Genomic DNA, 12453 nt, shown 5'->3' on the forward strand with positions numbered 1-12453 from the left:
CAGATTTGGTGTAATTGTCTATGTGCATCTTACTATGGTTGCTATTTACTTTGGTTGAATGATTAAGTTTTTTTAGAGAAGATAAATATTTTAATTGTTAGATAACTAATTCACACCCCCCCCCCAAAAAAAAAAACTTATCTTGGTGGACAATTGTTTCTAGCACATATGTGAATAATTGAGACACTACAACACTTACCAATTTTTATAAATTTAATACATCTACATAAAATATTAAACTTATATTCAATTCAAACATACTTACATCACCTTAAACTACAAGATTAGGATACATGGTTAAGTTTTAGAAATAACATTTTAGGGTATGAGTTCATTAAACTTGGTTAGCTTTAGTGTTAGGGTATGGATATGGGTAGCTAACATCATTGTTTACATTTACATTTACATTTAGAATTTAGTGTCTATATGGTAGGGTTATGAATATAAGGTTTGAAACTTAACTTATTATCTAGAACTAGGAATTTAAGGTTTAGAGTTATGTGTAGGATTAAAGTAAGGATTTCAGATTATGTACATTACATAGGGTGTACTTAAATTAAGGTCAATCTTACTATGACTCTAGTTAAAATTGGATTACATGGTTAGCTACATGTTTAAACAATCTAAACATCTAATGTATCTATCTAATCATCCATCACTTTAACTTTAATTAAATACATTGAAACATCTAAAATAATCATTTTTAAATGAACATCTACAAAACATAAATTTAAATGAACATCTAACTATCAAAAAATATGACATTTTAATTTGTGAAGATTTTAAATTAACAATAATCTAAATATAAAACTATTAATAATAGAAACATAAAACTTTACATATACAAAACTATTAAATGTGAAAAAATAATAAATTGACAAAATTATAGAGTGAAAAACTGAAAATAATGAAATAAAGTAATATAAAACAAAGTAAAATATTTAGTAGAGTGAAAATCAATAGTAGGGGTCAGAAGAAAACATAAAATAGGCTCTTGTTTCCATGCATAAATTAGCTTCCTGTTCTGCAATGAGCATGAAAATGACAAAAAAACCCACAAAAAATGGGTTGTATGTTTTTTGAAAATTGGCTACCTAATTTGTTCAAAATCGAGTGCCCAATTTTCATATCATAGTTCGAGTACCCAATTTGTATTAAAAAATTGGGTGCCTAATTTTTTAGTATGGATTGGGCACCCAAACCATAATGGGTACCTGATTCTAGCCAATCGAGTACTTGTTTCTAAAGAGGTCATCCCAAAGGAATGCCTTTTGTGGAATTGCGACCCAAGTCCTTGCACACACCCTAGGTTTGAAAGACTTATCTGTGCAATCTCTTTTCTTATGACCAACTTCATTGCATATGAAACATTTACCTTTAATTTCATCTCTAACATCATTGGGTGATTCAAATTGCTTAGGCCAATCAACTTTCTCTATTAACTTAAGTTCATCAAACTTCTCTGACAAATCAACTACTTTAACTCCTTTAGATGACTCAATCTTATTCTGATTAGTTACTTTAGGGTTTCTACAACTAGATCTAGTTGTTTCCTAATTTCCACTTTCTTGGTTGATTTTCTCTAATAAGATATCCAAGACCTATTTTGTCATAAGAGGGTCTCTGAAAAAAATATCTACTCATCAATTTTCTTACTACTTGTATAAAGTTTCTCTAACTGATCTTTAGAATGTGTCAACTCTCCTTTTAGAATAGTTTTGTATTTTTCTAACTTATCATGTTCTATGTTGATAGATTGTAATTTAGATGTTGCTTTACTTAACTAGAATCTAAGTTTTGCATTCTTATATTTTAGATCAACTTCATCCTCATTGTCAATTTTCTTAAGGCTCAACTTAAGTTCAACAATTTTCAACTCATGCTTTAAGATCCCATTTTATTTCTTGAGATTTCCTACTTCATCATTGTCAATAGTCCACACATTTAATTCATTACCAAATTTTAGATCATCAATCTTGTCCTTCAAATTGCCAATGTAAACATTTGGATCTTCATATCTATCATTTAAGTTATCTCTTTCTTCTATAAGAAGGTCAATCTATTCAAGAGCTTCTTCAAGATTTCTCTTTAACTATTCCATATCCATAGTGATCTTGCTCAAGTTGTTAAGCCTCTTCAGAGTAACTATGGTTTGATACCAATTGTTAGAAATAGATAATACTGAGAAATGGGGGTGGGATTGGTGAATCAATATTCTACAATGTTTTTCCTATAACTCAATATTATTAATTACTTTATAACTTGCATATGAAAGTAAACCAACAATGTTGAATAGTAAATATAACCATACAAAAAGAGAACTCATAACACCATTATTTTTTAACTAGGGAAACCCTGGCCAAGCAAAAACCCTAGTGGGGGTGATACCCACTAGATGATTCACTAAACAAAAGAATCATGTTATGGATATTGACCCTGTTAGGAGTCTATAAGGTACAAGGTATGTGCAGGATCGTGGTGTGCCAAAAAACTAGCAATGTGAAAAAAGAGAGAGTTTAAAGACATCTAAAAGTGCTTCAAAATCTGCTCTGACTTTTTTTTCACCTATCTAGGTACCAAACTTAGAAAGTAAGGCCCGAGGCTTATCAAATATCCGATAAAAAATAATATATTACTATAACATATTATTATTATTATAATATAATAATTACAATTATACTAAAATATAATATTATTATTATTATATTATAATAGTATAATATATTATAAATTATAATAATATAATATAATATGTTATTATAATAATATAATAATTATAATCATACTACAATATAATAATAATAGTATTATATTATAATAGTACAATATATTATAAATTATAATAATATAATATAAAATATAATATAATAATATATATATAATATAATATAATATAATATAATATAATAATAATAAAGTAATATATTATAATATAATATATAATATATCTAGCATTATATTATAGTTAGCAGTATATTCCAGAATCAGATATCTGATATTATATTGGATATCCAATATAATATTGAATATCAAATATTATATCGAATATCCGATACCTGTAACTCAATATTAAAAAAATGACAGACCCGCGGGCTTATATTTGGCTTATTTCGACACCAGTATTTGAGGGCAAGGATCGAAGATTAGATTTTAAATTAGATATCAAATATAAAGGTTTTTAAATTTTTTTTTATCATTTTTAATGTAAATTCAATAGATTTTATCATGATTTTGTTAGTTTTAGTTGAATCTAGGGTTTTTTTGAAAAAAATGTTAAAATTAAGGTTTTTTAAAATATATATTACATTTTGCAATTCAATAGGAATGACTGATCAAAATGATGACACTGAGGCAAGGAATAATATTCCTCGTAACCCCCCACCAAATGATCCAGTGCCCCCACAAAACCGTCCACCAAATGATCATCTACCCCCTCAAAACCCTCCTCAAATTGAGGATTTGATAAATGAAAATCTCACCAAATTGAGGGGTTTGCAAAGAACATATAATAATGTACCTGCATTGGCTCCTATGTTATCCATGTTAAACACCATAGTGGATAACATTAAAACCCTTACGAACCAACAAAATGTCGTTCTTCATTAGTGTGATGAAATGCATGAGATGTTTGATGATGGTTTGGACTATGATGAGGTTGTGGTCCTCAATATAACCAAAGAGGATTTGGTTGGCCTTTTTGCAAATCAAAAAATGGGTATACCAGTCGACCCAAAAAAATCCAAACTATGAATTAAATGGTGCACAAATGATGCCATACCTACAAACTTTTGGGATCGTTGGTGGATGGCTTTTGATATCCCTCCACATAGCAATTTAAATGTGCCATTTTATTTCCTTAGAAAATTATATGTAGAATTTGTGTTGAAAGTTAAAGTGAACTATTGGAGCATGAAGCCCAACATGGGTGTAGGACTAGGAGGTCCTCATGATAGTCCCTCTTCCCAATAGAAGAAAGCTAGCACCTTTGTCCCCCCCATTGATATCTCCCCAACTCCTCGAGTGCAGCATCCTAATATTATGGTAGAGGCTAGCTCTCAGACCATCAAAGCTATTCATAGGCTAAGTAGCCTAATGATATCTTAGGCTAGGTTAGTCTTGCCTCCCTGTGTTGATGATGTTGGGGCCAGTTCATCATCAGCTAGCTCATCACATGTTTGTGTGCCTCACACTTGCATTACATGCAAGAATATTTCTCTAGATCCCATAGGTGATCTTCCTAAGTATCATTTTGTATTAGACGAGGATACATTAGACACATGAGTAGAGCCTATATACCCTAATGCAAGATAGGAGGGAGTGCAGAGGCATGGATTCCTTTGGTGTTGGTATGCATATACATTTTTTTGTTATGACATATGTGATTTAAAGTTAATTTTTATAATATAGAGTAATTTTAATTTTTAAGCCATACTAGCTTATACATGTATGTGATCTTCATTCATGTTTAGTTGATGGTTGAGCAGGAGCTCAGATAGATTGACAATGCCACGCTCTCAGTCGTTTCATTTGGCCTTGAGACATCTACGATACATATGTTGTGTTCGCATTGTTTTTTCTATTTGATATTGTAGCATATATGATTGCTAATCTTTCTTTTATCTTGTAGGTACCATGTATCTCAAGGGGACAAAAAGTGGGGGATGCGCTAGCACGCATTGACAAAGGAAAAGTAATTAGGTTCTTTCTATTTGATTAAATATCGATGCATTCTTGTAAAATGTTTGTGGTAATGAAATTTAATTACATTTTTTATTGTATATAGGGCGTGGCTATTGGCGATGAGCTTGTATAGATTCTGCGTCATAGATGATTAGGCATTTCCATTCGCACTAAGAGCCCCATTGTATGTATAAGTATATTTATTTTTTATTTTCCTTATCTTCATAAATAAATTCAAAATTGATTTCCATGATATTAGCAACTACTATTTTGTATCTCATAGGAGACTCCTAGTGCACATGAGGTCCAATGGGAGAGTTATGTAGATTTGATGATGCAGCCACTCTATCCTGAGGAGGAGCCTACAATAGTAAGTTGTAGTTTGAATCATGATTAAATATGTTATAAATTTAGCCTGCTATGAATTATAATTTTATAGTTTAAGTTGTAGATTCATCTGACCAATGTATTTGAACATACACATCCCACAATCAGCAAGGTAGAAGCATTGCCGAGGGCATATGACAGGACTCCTAACCGGTGTAGGAGGTCAGCGAGAGAGGTATCTATTATGAAATTTTAATAGTATAAACCTTCATTAAAAAAAACATCATCATGCATTTGAGTAATTAAATGTTAGATACAAAGAATCATATAAATTTAATAGTCTAACTTTGGGTTTTCCTTTTTTGTTTATGTAAGCGGCATTTGATCCACCTAGTGTAATGAAGAGGCTACATTTTGATCATCCACCAGCACCCTAGGATAGTATAGTTTTCGTAGGATGCACCATGAGACATTTTGAGATGGCATATGCCACATTCTATATAGAAACATTGATGTTATACACATTCGGATGGCATGATCAACCACATTTTGTATATGGATCTATTTATTTTCATATATATTTGAGTACTTTGTCTATGGATACATGATCTTTGATATATATTTATGTAAAATTTTGTCTTTGGATACATGTATTTTGATATATATTTTTGTCATTTATGTTCACAATGATATACATATTAATTTAGTATCTAGTATTGTTCAATTTATTCTGGATCATGTGTATTGTTCATGTTTATGGAATATCATTAATTTTGATTATTTTTGTTATATTTGATTCAAATGCAATAATTTTTTAATAAATTTTTAACAACCTTTATTATCAAATTTGGATCAAGTGTTTAATTTGAAGTGCTATCATGACATAAACACACTTGTTAACCTCCTACACAAGGTTCACATAACCCCAAATCTAATTTTAAACTCCACCTTCAACCTTGAAACTATCTCTTGGCTTCAAATATAATCTCAACATAGTTAAGGACTCCACTCCTCAACCATGGATTCTATTCTCAACCACGACGTCATTCCGAGATTCATAATATTTGATAACTAGCACTTCACTTTGTTACTATCCTCATACTACAACTTTTCAATTTCAACATAACCTCAAAATATCTCAACTTAAGAGACTTGATTGGATGGCTCATTGATAGCCCTCACAAGCTCTGAGTTATTTTAAGCCTCAGCATCACTGTCCTATAGCATTCAATGGTTCATCAATAGCCCTCACGAGCTCTGAGTGATGACCCTTGGAAGATCGACTTTAAAATGCACTTAGAGCACCTTGGAGGCTCCTTGGTACGGGGTGGCTGCGGACGATGGATGGTCTCTATGGATGGAACAAGGGTTTCACTAGGGTTCACCTGCCCACCCAGAGCTAACAGTGCTGACGATTTGATGCCAAGATCAACGGTTTCAAAGTTATGCTCTGGTGCACTTATGAACTAAGGCACACTACGAGTTCTGGCATTGAGTGAGATTGCTATGCTGAATCCAAATGAAATATGATCTCTTAAAAATGAGATAGGTTATTTTAGGTATTAGCATCACCATCTTTTAGAATTTGACATTTCATCGATAGCTCTCATGAGCTCCGAGTTATGACCCTCGGAAGAGTGACCTCAAGACACACTTAGAGCATCTTGGAGACTCCTCGATATGGGGTGACCGCAGATGATGGTTGTGTTGGTGTTTGAAAATGTTAGAGGTTTTTCAATTATCCCATTGAGAAACTAACATATCTAGGGGTAGGTAACTCCCATTCTCAACATGCCATTTCTGACAACAGGCCAACTATAAGGCATGACCCTTCTTCTACTTTAGGCTCTGCTAAACTTAGGCGGGTAGACCTCAGATTCAAATGATACTGTACTAGTGCAAAAACATATCCTTGAATTTATTAAGTAGATTTTACCCTTATTTCTCCTAGTAATTCATGAAATGCCATAGATCTATAGTAGCTAAATGCAAAGCTATGAATCTCATAAGCTGAGTGAGGGTTAAACTTTTAGGTCCTTCAACATGAAAGAGAAAGAAAACTTGATTAATAATGTTGATTTCAACAAACCCTTAGATATGCAACAATAAGACCTAATGATCCTATAATTGATCAGTGCCTTAACCATTGGGCAAATCCATGAATCACAAACATACATATGAATATCTGAGACATATGTGTATCTTCAGATATCTGATCTATCTATTCAACTTGTAAATAGACATCTATATTCAATTTAATTCTCATTTTTACTTGATATCCTCCTCAATAAATCTGTAACCATATTGATTTCTATGAAGCATTTACACAATCCCTTGAATTATCAACAACAATGAAACAACATACAACTTTAAGGGACTGCAACTATGACCTAGGCTCTTTGTTCAAAGGTCATAAAACATTACAACTCACTGAGAATGGAGAAAAGATTCAATTAAAACTCAATCATCTGCTGCTCTTTGTATTATTTCCTTGAAATTATATAGTCATATGCATGAAAATGAAAACATGCAAATACCTAATAGATCTGAACTATCTGTATTAATATTCCTAATGTTGTACATACAAGAGAAGTTGCTAAAAAATATGTGGTATCACAATATGGGAACACATCAAAATTGGATCCAAAACATGGTATCACAGTAGTGACTAGTTTTTCTCCAAACACTAGAACCCCTACAATGAAAGAAAGATAGCAAGATATAGGAAAGAAAAATGAATTCCCAGATTGAATCTGCAATCGACATCTATCCACTTGGAATTCATCTCTAGCAACTAAATCACCTCTCTCTTCTCTCTACCATTTTGATCTGATTTTGTTTTCATCATTACTTGTAACAAACTTGAAAATATCTTTTGTTCAATGATGAAAACTCTTTTTGCATCCAAAATATCTGATTTGCCTTATGAAATTCTGGTGAAATTTTGAGTTTTGATTGATTTGGAAGTGGTTAAATTCACCTTAAACTGTATTTTTATTGCCTTTTAACCATATCTAGGTGATTACCCTGCTAAAAATCAAAATTGAACTTTGATACCTGAATTCGGTTGCAAGATAGGAAGCTGAGAAAAAATCTCCTATAACTCGAACCAACTGCTTTCTGTGCAAAAAAAAGCTCCAAAAATGTATAGCTCATCTTTTTCTAATTCCAAAAGTATATTGGAGTCTATGTTTTGAGTACCAAAAACCCCCAAAATCACAGTTTGAAAATCACTCCTCTGCTATCAAAACTTAGGTCTGCACATCTTTGAAATTTAAAATTTGAAAATTTTAAATTAATCTAAAGTTAAAACTTTAGATTAAATGCCCTTTTGATAAAAAAAATCTGACGTACATACCCACTGCCCAATGAGAAAAATGAATAAAAAAGATATTTTTATTCCTTTGAAATTTTCTCCTACCCTTTGAATTCAGGTCTAACCTCCTTGGATTGGATGCCATGTGTCACTCCATGATTGGCTAGTCGATCCACATCACTCATCATGTCAGTGCCACCTAATCATACATGGGACCCACTATGATACATGTCAAATTTTTGCATGCCCAAAATACTTAACCAGAGAGCATCTTGTTTTTGTGGGGGTGCACTATTCGTCCATTTCGCCATGTGGTGCGATCTTGTGCATTCGCTTGAACCTGCATGTCTCTACCACATCACTATGCCTAGGGCTTGTGCTGCCACATGTCAATCACCCACAATCTTTCCTTATCTAACATTCAGGCAACTTTCTTTTGTAGGTAAGTGCTAACTATCAGATCTTGCAACGTGGCAAAATTTGACGGTCCCATTTTGAGCTACCGTTGATGAACTGTGACTTGGGCCCACTGCCACGTGATGCCCAGGCCCATTCTCGCTTTGTGTGAACTTCAAACATTTCTATATTGCGGGCAAGCACTGTAGTGCCACATGTCCACTATGACATGTGGCACCTCTACATGATTTGTCATTCAAAACTGTTGTCCTTGTGCCAGCGGTCTCTGTCGTACATGGGTGGGCTCCACCACATGAACTTGCGGCTTCTAAAAGCTCATGTCTTTCAAGACACTTAAGAGACATGTATTGTAGTATTTAAAAACATTACATTTTGATTACCCACCCAATGTGTGATAAAATGTTTCAATGTTTTTCATTCTGATGTGTTTCTTCTTGTTTGCATAGGGTCTCTGTTGGTGCCATCTCTCCACATTCTTTAGCTCTTGCGATACCAACTTTGACCTTCTTCAAAATGACTTTGTGCAAGTTTTGAAAGCCCTGGTACTCATTAATGTGCTTGGAGCAAGAGCCCAGTTGATGGTTCTTCTTGACATTGGAAAGGAGCATAGCGCAAGGGAGCGAAGTCGCAAGCATCCATAGCTCCCATGAGCACACCGGGTCGAGTAGTCCCTTAGAGCCACCTAACACACAAGCCCCCTACCACTAATGCAATTTCCTCTATGACAACATGGGTACTCATGTCTATTTGTTGGTTGAAAAACTAGTGGCTTTCTCCTTGGTCTGGCATTGAAGTCTACCCCTTCTTGCTCTTTCCATCCCTTCAAATCTGTCACAGATTTCTTCTTGCACACAGGCTTCCCTATTCATTAACATGGATGTATGCTTTGATTTTGCATAGGATTTCATGATGTGACCTTTTAATGCCTTGGTTCTTTATTTTGCATGAACTTCTAATGGCTATGACGTGGGTTGCTTCTCATATGCATGCATCTCTCAATATGGGCGGCCATTTGCCTTTTAACATGGCATCATACAATGGCCTACAAGTCTACTATAGCTCTCATTCACTTCCTTTTCACGTGTTCCCTTACTCCTAACATGGGGTATCATGCACGTGAACTTCTCTCTTAATTGCCGCTGGTGTTCCCCTAGCCGGCTTTGCTGATGGGCACCTCTGTAGTCTTTCTAAATCCTGGAGATTTTAGAAGAATGTCAATAGGCCCAAGATGACTCAACTTGATTTCTTGGTATTGAAACATTTTCAACTTCTTTGTCTTCTGACAAAATAATATCTTCATTTGCTGCATTTATTGAGGATCAAGTCCAAGATGCTCAGGAAGAGAATGTGATAGTACACCTTGCCAAGAAGTGGACACCTCCATCTACAGGCTACAAGCTACAACTTCTTCTTTTTGGATGGCTTCCTCTTTTCACATGCTATCTCTCTCTCATGGTCTCTTGCCACTACCTGTCGAAGCTTTTTGTAGAGACTTTTTACCCTCATAGTGGGTACATCCATCTTCTTTAAATTGAACACCACCAGATCTTCATTTTTCTCCATGTAATCATTCAAGAAAACTACAAGTTCAGTGGTTTCTTTATAACCAACACAAATTGCTTTCATGACAGTTCCTTTGTCGAGTTTACCTTTGCATTGCCTGCCATTAATAATAAGAGTGAGTAAGAGATTTAATGACACCGTCTACACATTCTTTGTTATCTTTTTTGTCCTTCATTGGACACTTACTTTATCTATTAAGAATTCCTTTCAAAGACATATGATGTTGAAGGATTGAATGTTGAGAATACTGTCATGAGCCCCTTTTTCCATTTTCCATGTTTTCCATTCAGCTCAAAATTTAAAAAAATCTTTGATCTTCCATAGTAATCCTTTTTTATGGAAACCTTAAAATTGTCTTCTGGTAGTAGCCCGTTGCTTTTTCTTCTACATTTTCTTTCATCATTAGTATTCCCCCTTGTTCTAATAGTATGTTAGCAACCTTTATATCTTGGTGCACCTACGAAAACTGTTTCTTCCCAATTCAAGGTTTGTCCTTTCTCATTATACAAATGATTTTGAGAAATTTCCATTAGTCATGAACTCATAAACCAACATTTGTTGACCTCTCATTTAAGTTAAAGTATCTAATCCATATTTTACTTTTCTTTTCTTTAAAATTTTGTACAATCAACAAATGACCCCTTCAAAATCTTTGACTTGCACACATTTTATCAGTTCTGATAGAAATAATTGGACCCCAAGTGGGTCTGGCTAATTTTTTTTTCATTTTCGGACAACTGATTTTGAATACTGATCCATCAAACCCATCATATTGATTGAAATCAAATTTGATCATTGAATTTCCAATTAAAACTCATTTTATCACTTTCTTGCAGATTGTCAAATTTGTGCCAGGAGGTCCGTTGACTGGCCTTAAAAAATGAAAAAATCACCTGATCAAGCTATGAAAACTGGCACACTGACTCTTTGCTCCACACTCTTGCACCATTTGATATCTTGTCTCATGAAAAATTTGAGATCAAAAGATATTCGCTGTCAAAATTGACCTTTCAGAACTTCCTGCAAGAAAACATGTCAGAAAACACTGAACTGGGTTCAGATTTGGCTTTGAAAACTAGGCAAATGAGCACATGGGGAAATGAAAATAAGGGCATTGATTCTCTATCATGAGGACATTATGGATCTATGATTTGGTCTCATGATGAATAATAGGTCACAACTAGCGATTAGTCAAAGTGGGCTACTCAGATTTTGCAAACTAGAAACACTGACAGAAAACCAATTTTTGCAACCTGGAAAAGTGTGCAAATGGATTTGTCATGACTTAAAAATTGACACACTTAAAGTATTTTCAGAGGACAACAGAGGAGTAAAATCCATTCGATCTCAAGTTATAAGATCATGAACAGGGGTTCCAATGAATCTGCATTTTATGACACCAGTAAAAGGTTAGAAATTCCATTTGGAATTGCATTTGAAAACTGGGCAAACAGATTCATCATAAGTTGAAACTCGAAACATAGCAATTCTCTGACACCTACAATATAACACAAAATGAATTTCATCATTTTGGTCAACTAATCAAAAGCTATAGCACATCAAACAGGGCTTCCCAGAATTATGAACATTTTGCAAATGTGTGGAAACAGTAATTGACCAACTTTGAGGGATTCAAAATCTGATCAAATGAACTCGAAATGACTCAAAATCTAAAACATAGGCTCTCAAGCATGGACACTAGATACTCCCATAGTGGTGAGTCATGATGCAATTTTGGGTGCGAGATATTCAATAGCAAACATAGCCTCCTGCCATTGTCTGATACTTAGGTGAAAATGCAGATTTTGAATTCGCTCAAAATGGAACTTCACGGAATGGCTCAAAATGACAATTTAACATCATGGAATACTTAAATGCACTAAATGGAGGGTTTTAGAAACATTGAACACCTTTTAGGCCTCAACTTGACAGCTGGGTACATGTGCATCAAAAAAGCGTTTATAGGGCTCAATTTCTAAAAATTGCTCAAATTTTGGGCTACAATTTTGAGCGCCAATAGGATGATCTCCATTTCTGAAACAAGGGTGTCACTAATGTTCTCCTACCCACCTAGAGCTAATGGTGTTGATGGTTCGATGCCAAGATCAGTAGTTTCAAAGTTATGCTCTAGTGCACCTATGAACTGAGGC

General features: G+C 34.0%; 1 pseudogene; it reads right to left on the reverse strand.

Moving 5' to 3' along the window:
• Positions 1-12453, reverse strand: part of LOC149528593 (glutathione S-transferase F10-like) — a 36975-nt pseudogene that overhangs the window by 9465 nt on the left and 15057 nt on the right.

Source organism: Cupressus sempervirens, chromosome 11 (assembly GCF_028749045.1).
Source record: "Cupressus sempervirens isolate cs-2001-9-10 chromosome 11, ASM2874904v1, whole genome shotgun sequence".
NCBI classification, from domain to species: domain Eukaryota; kingdom Viridiplantae; phylum Streptophyta; class Pinopsida; order Cupressales; family Cupressaceae; genus Cupressus; species Cupressus sempervirens.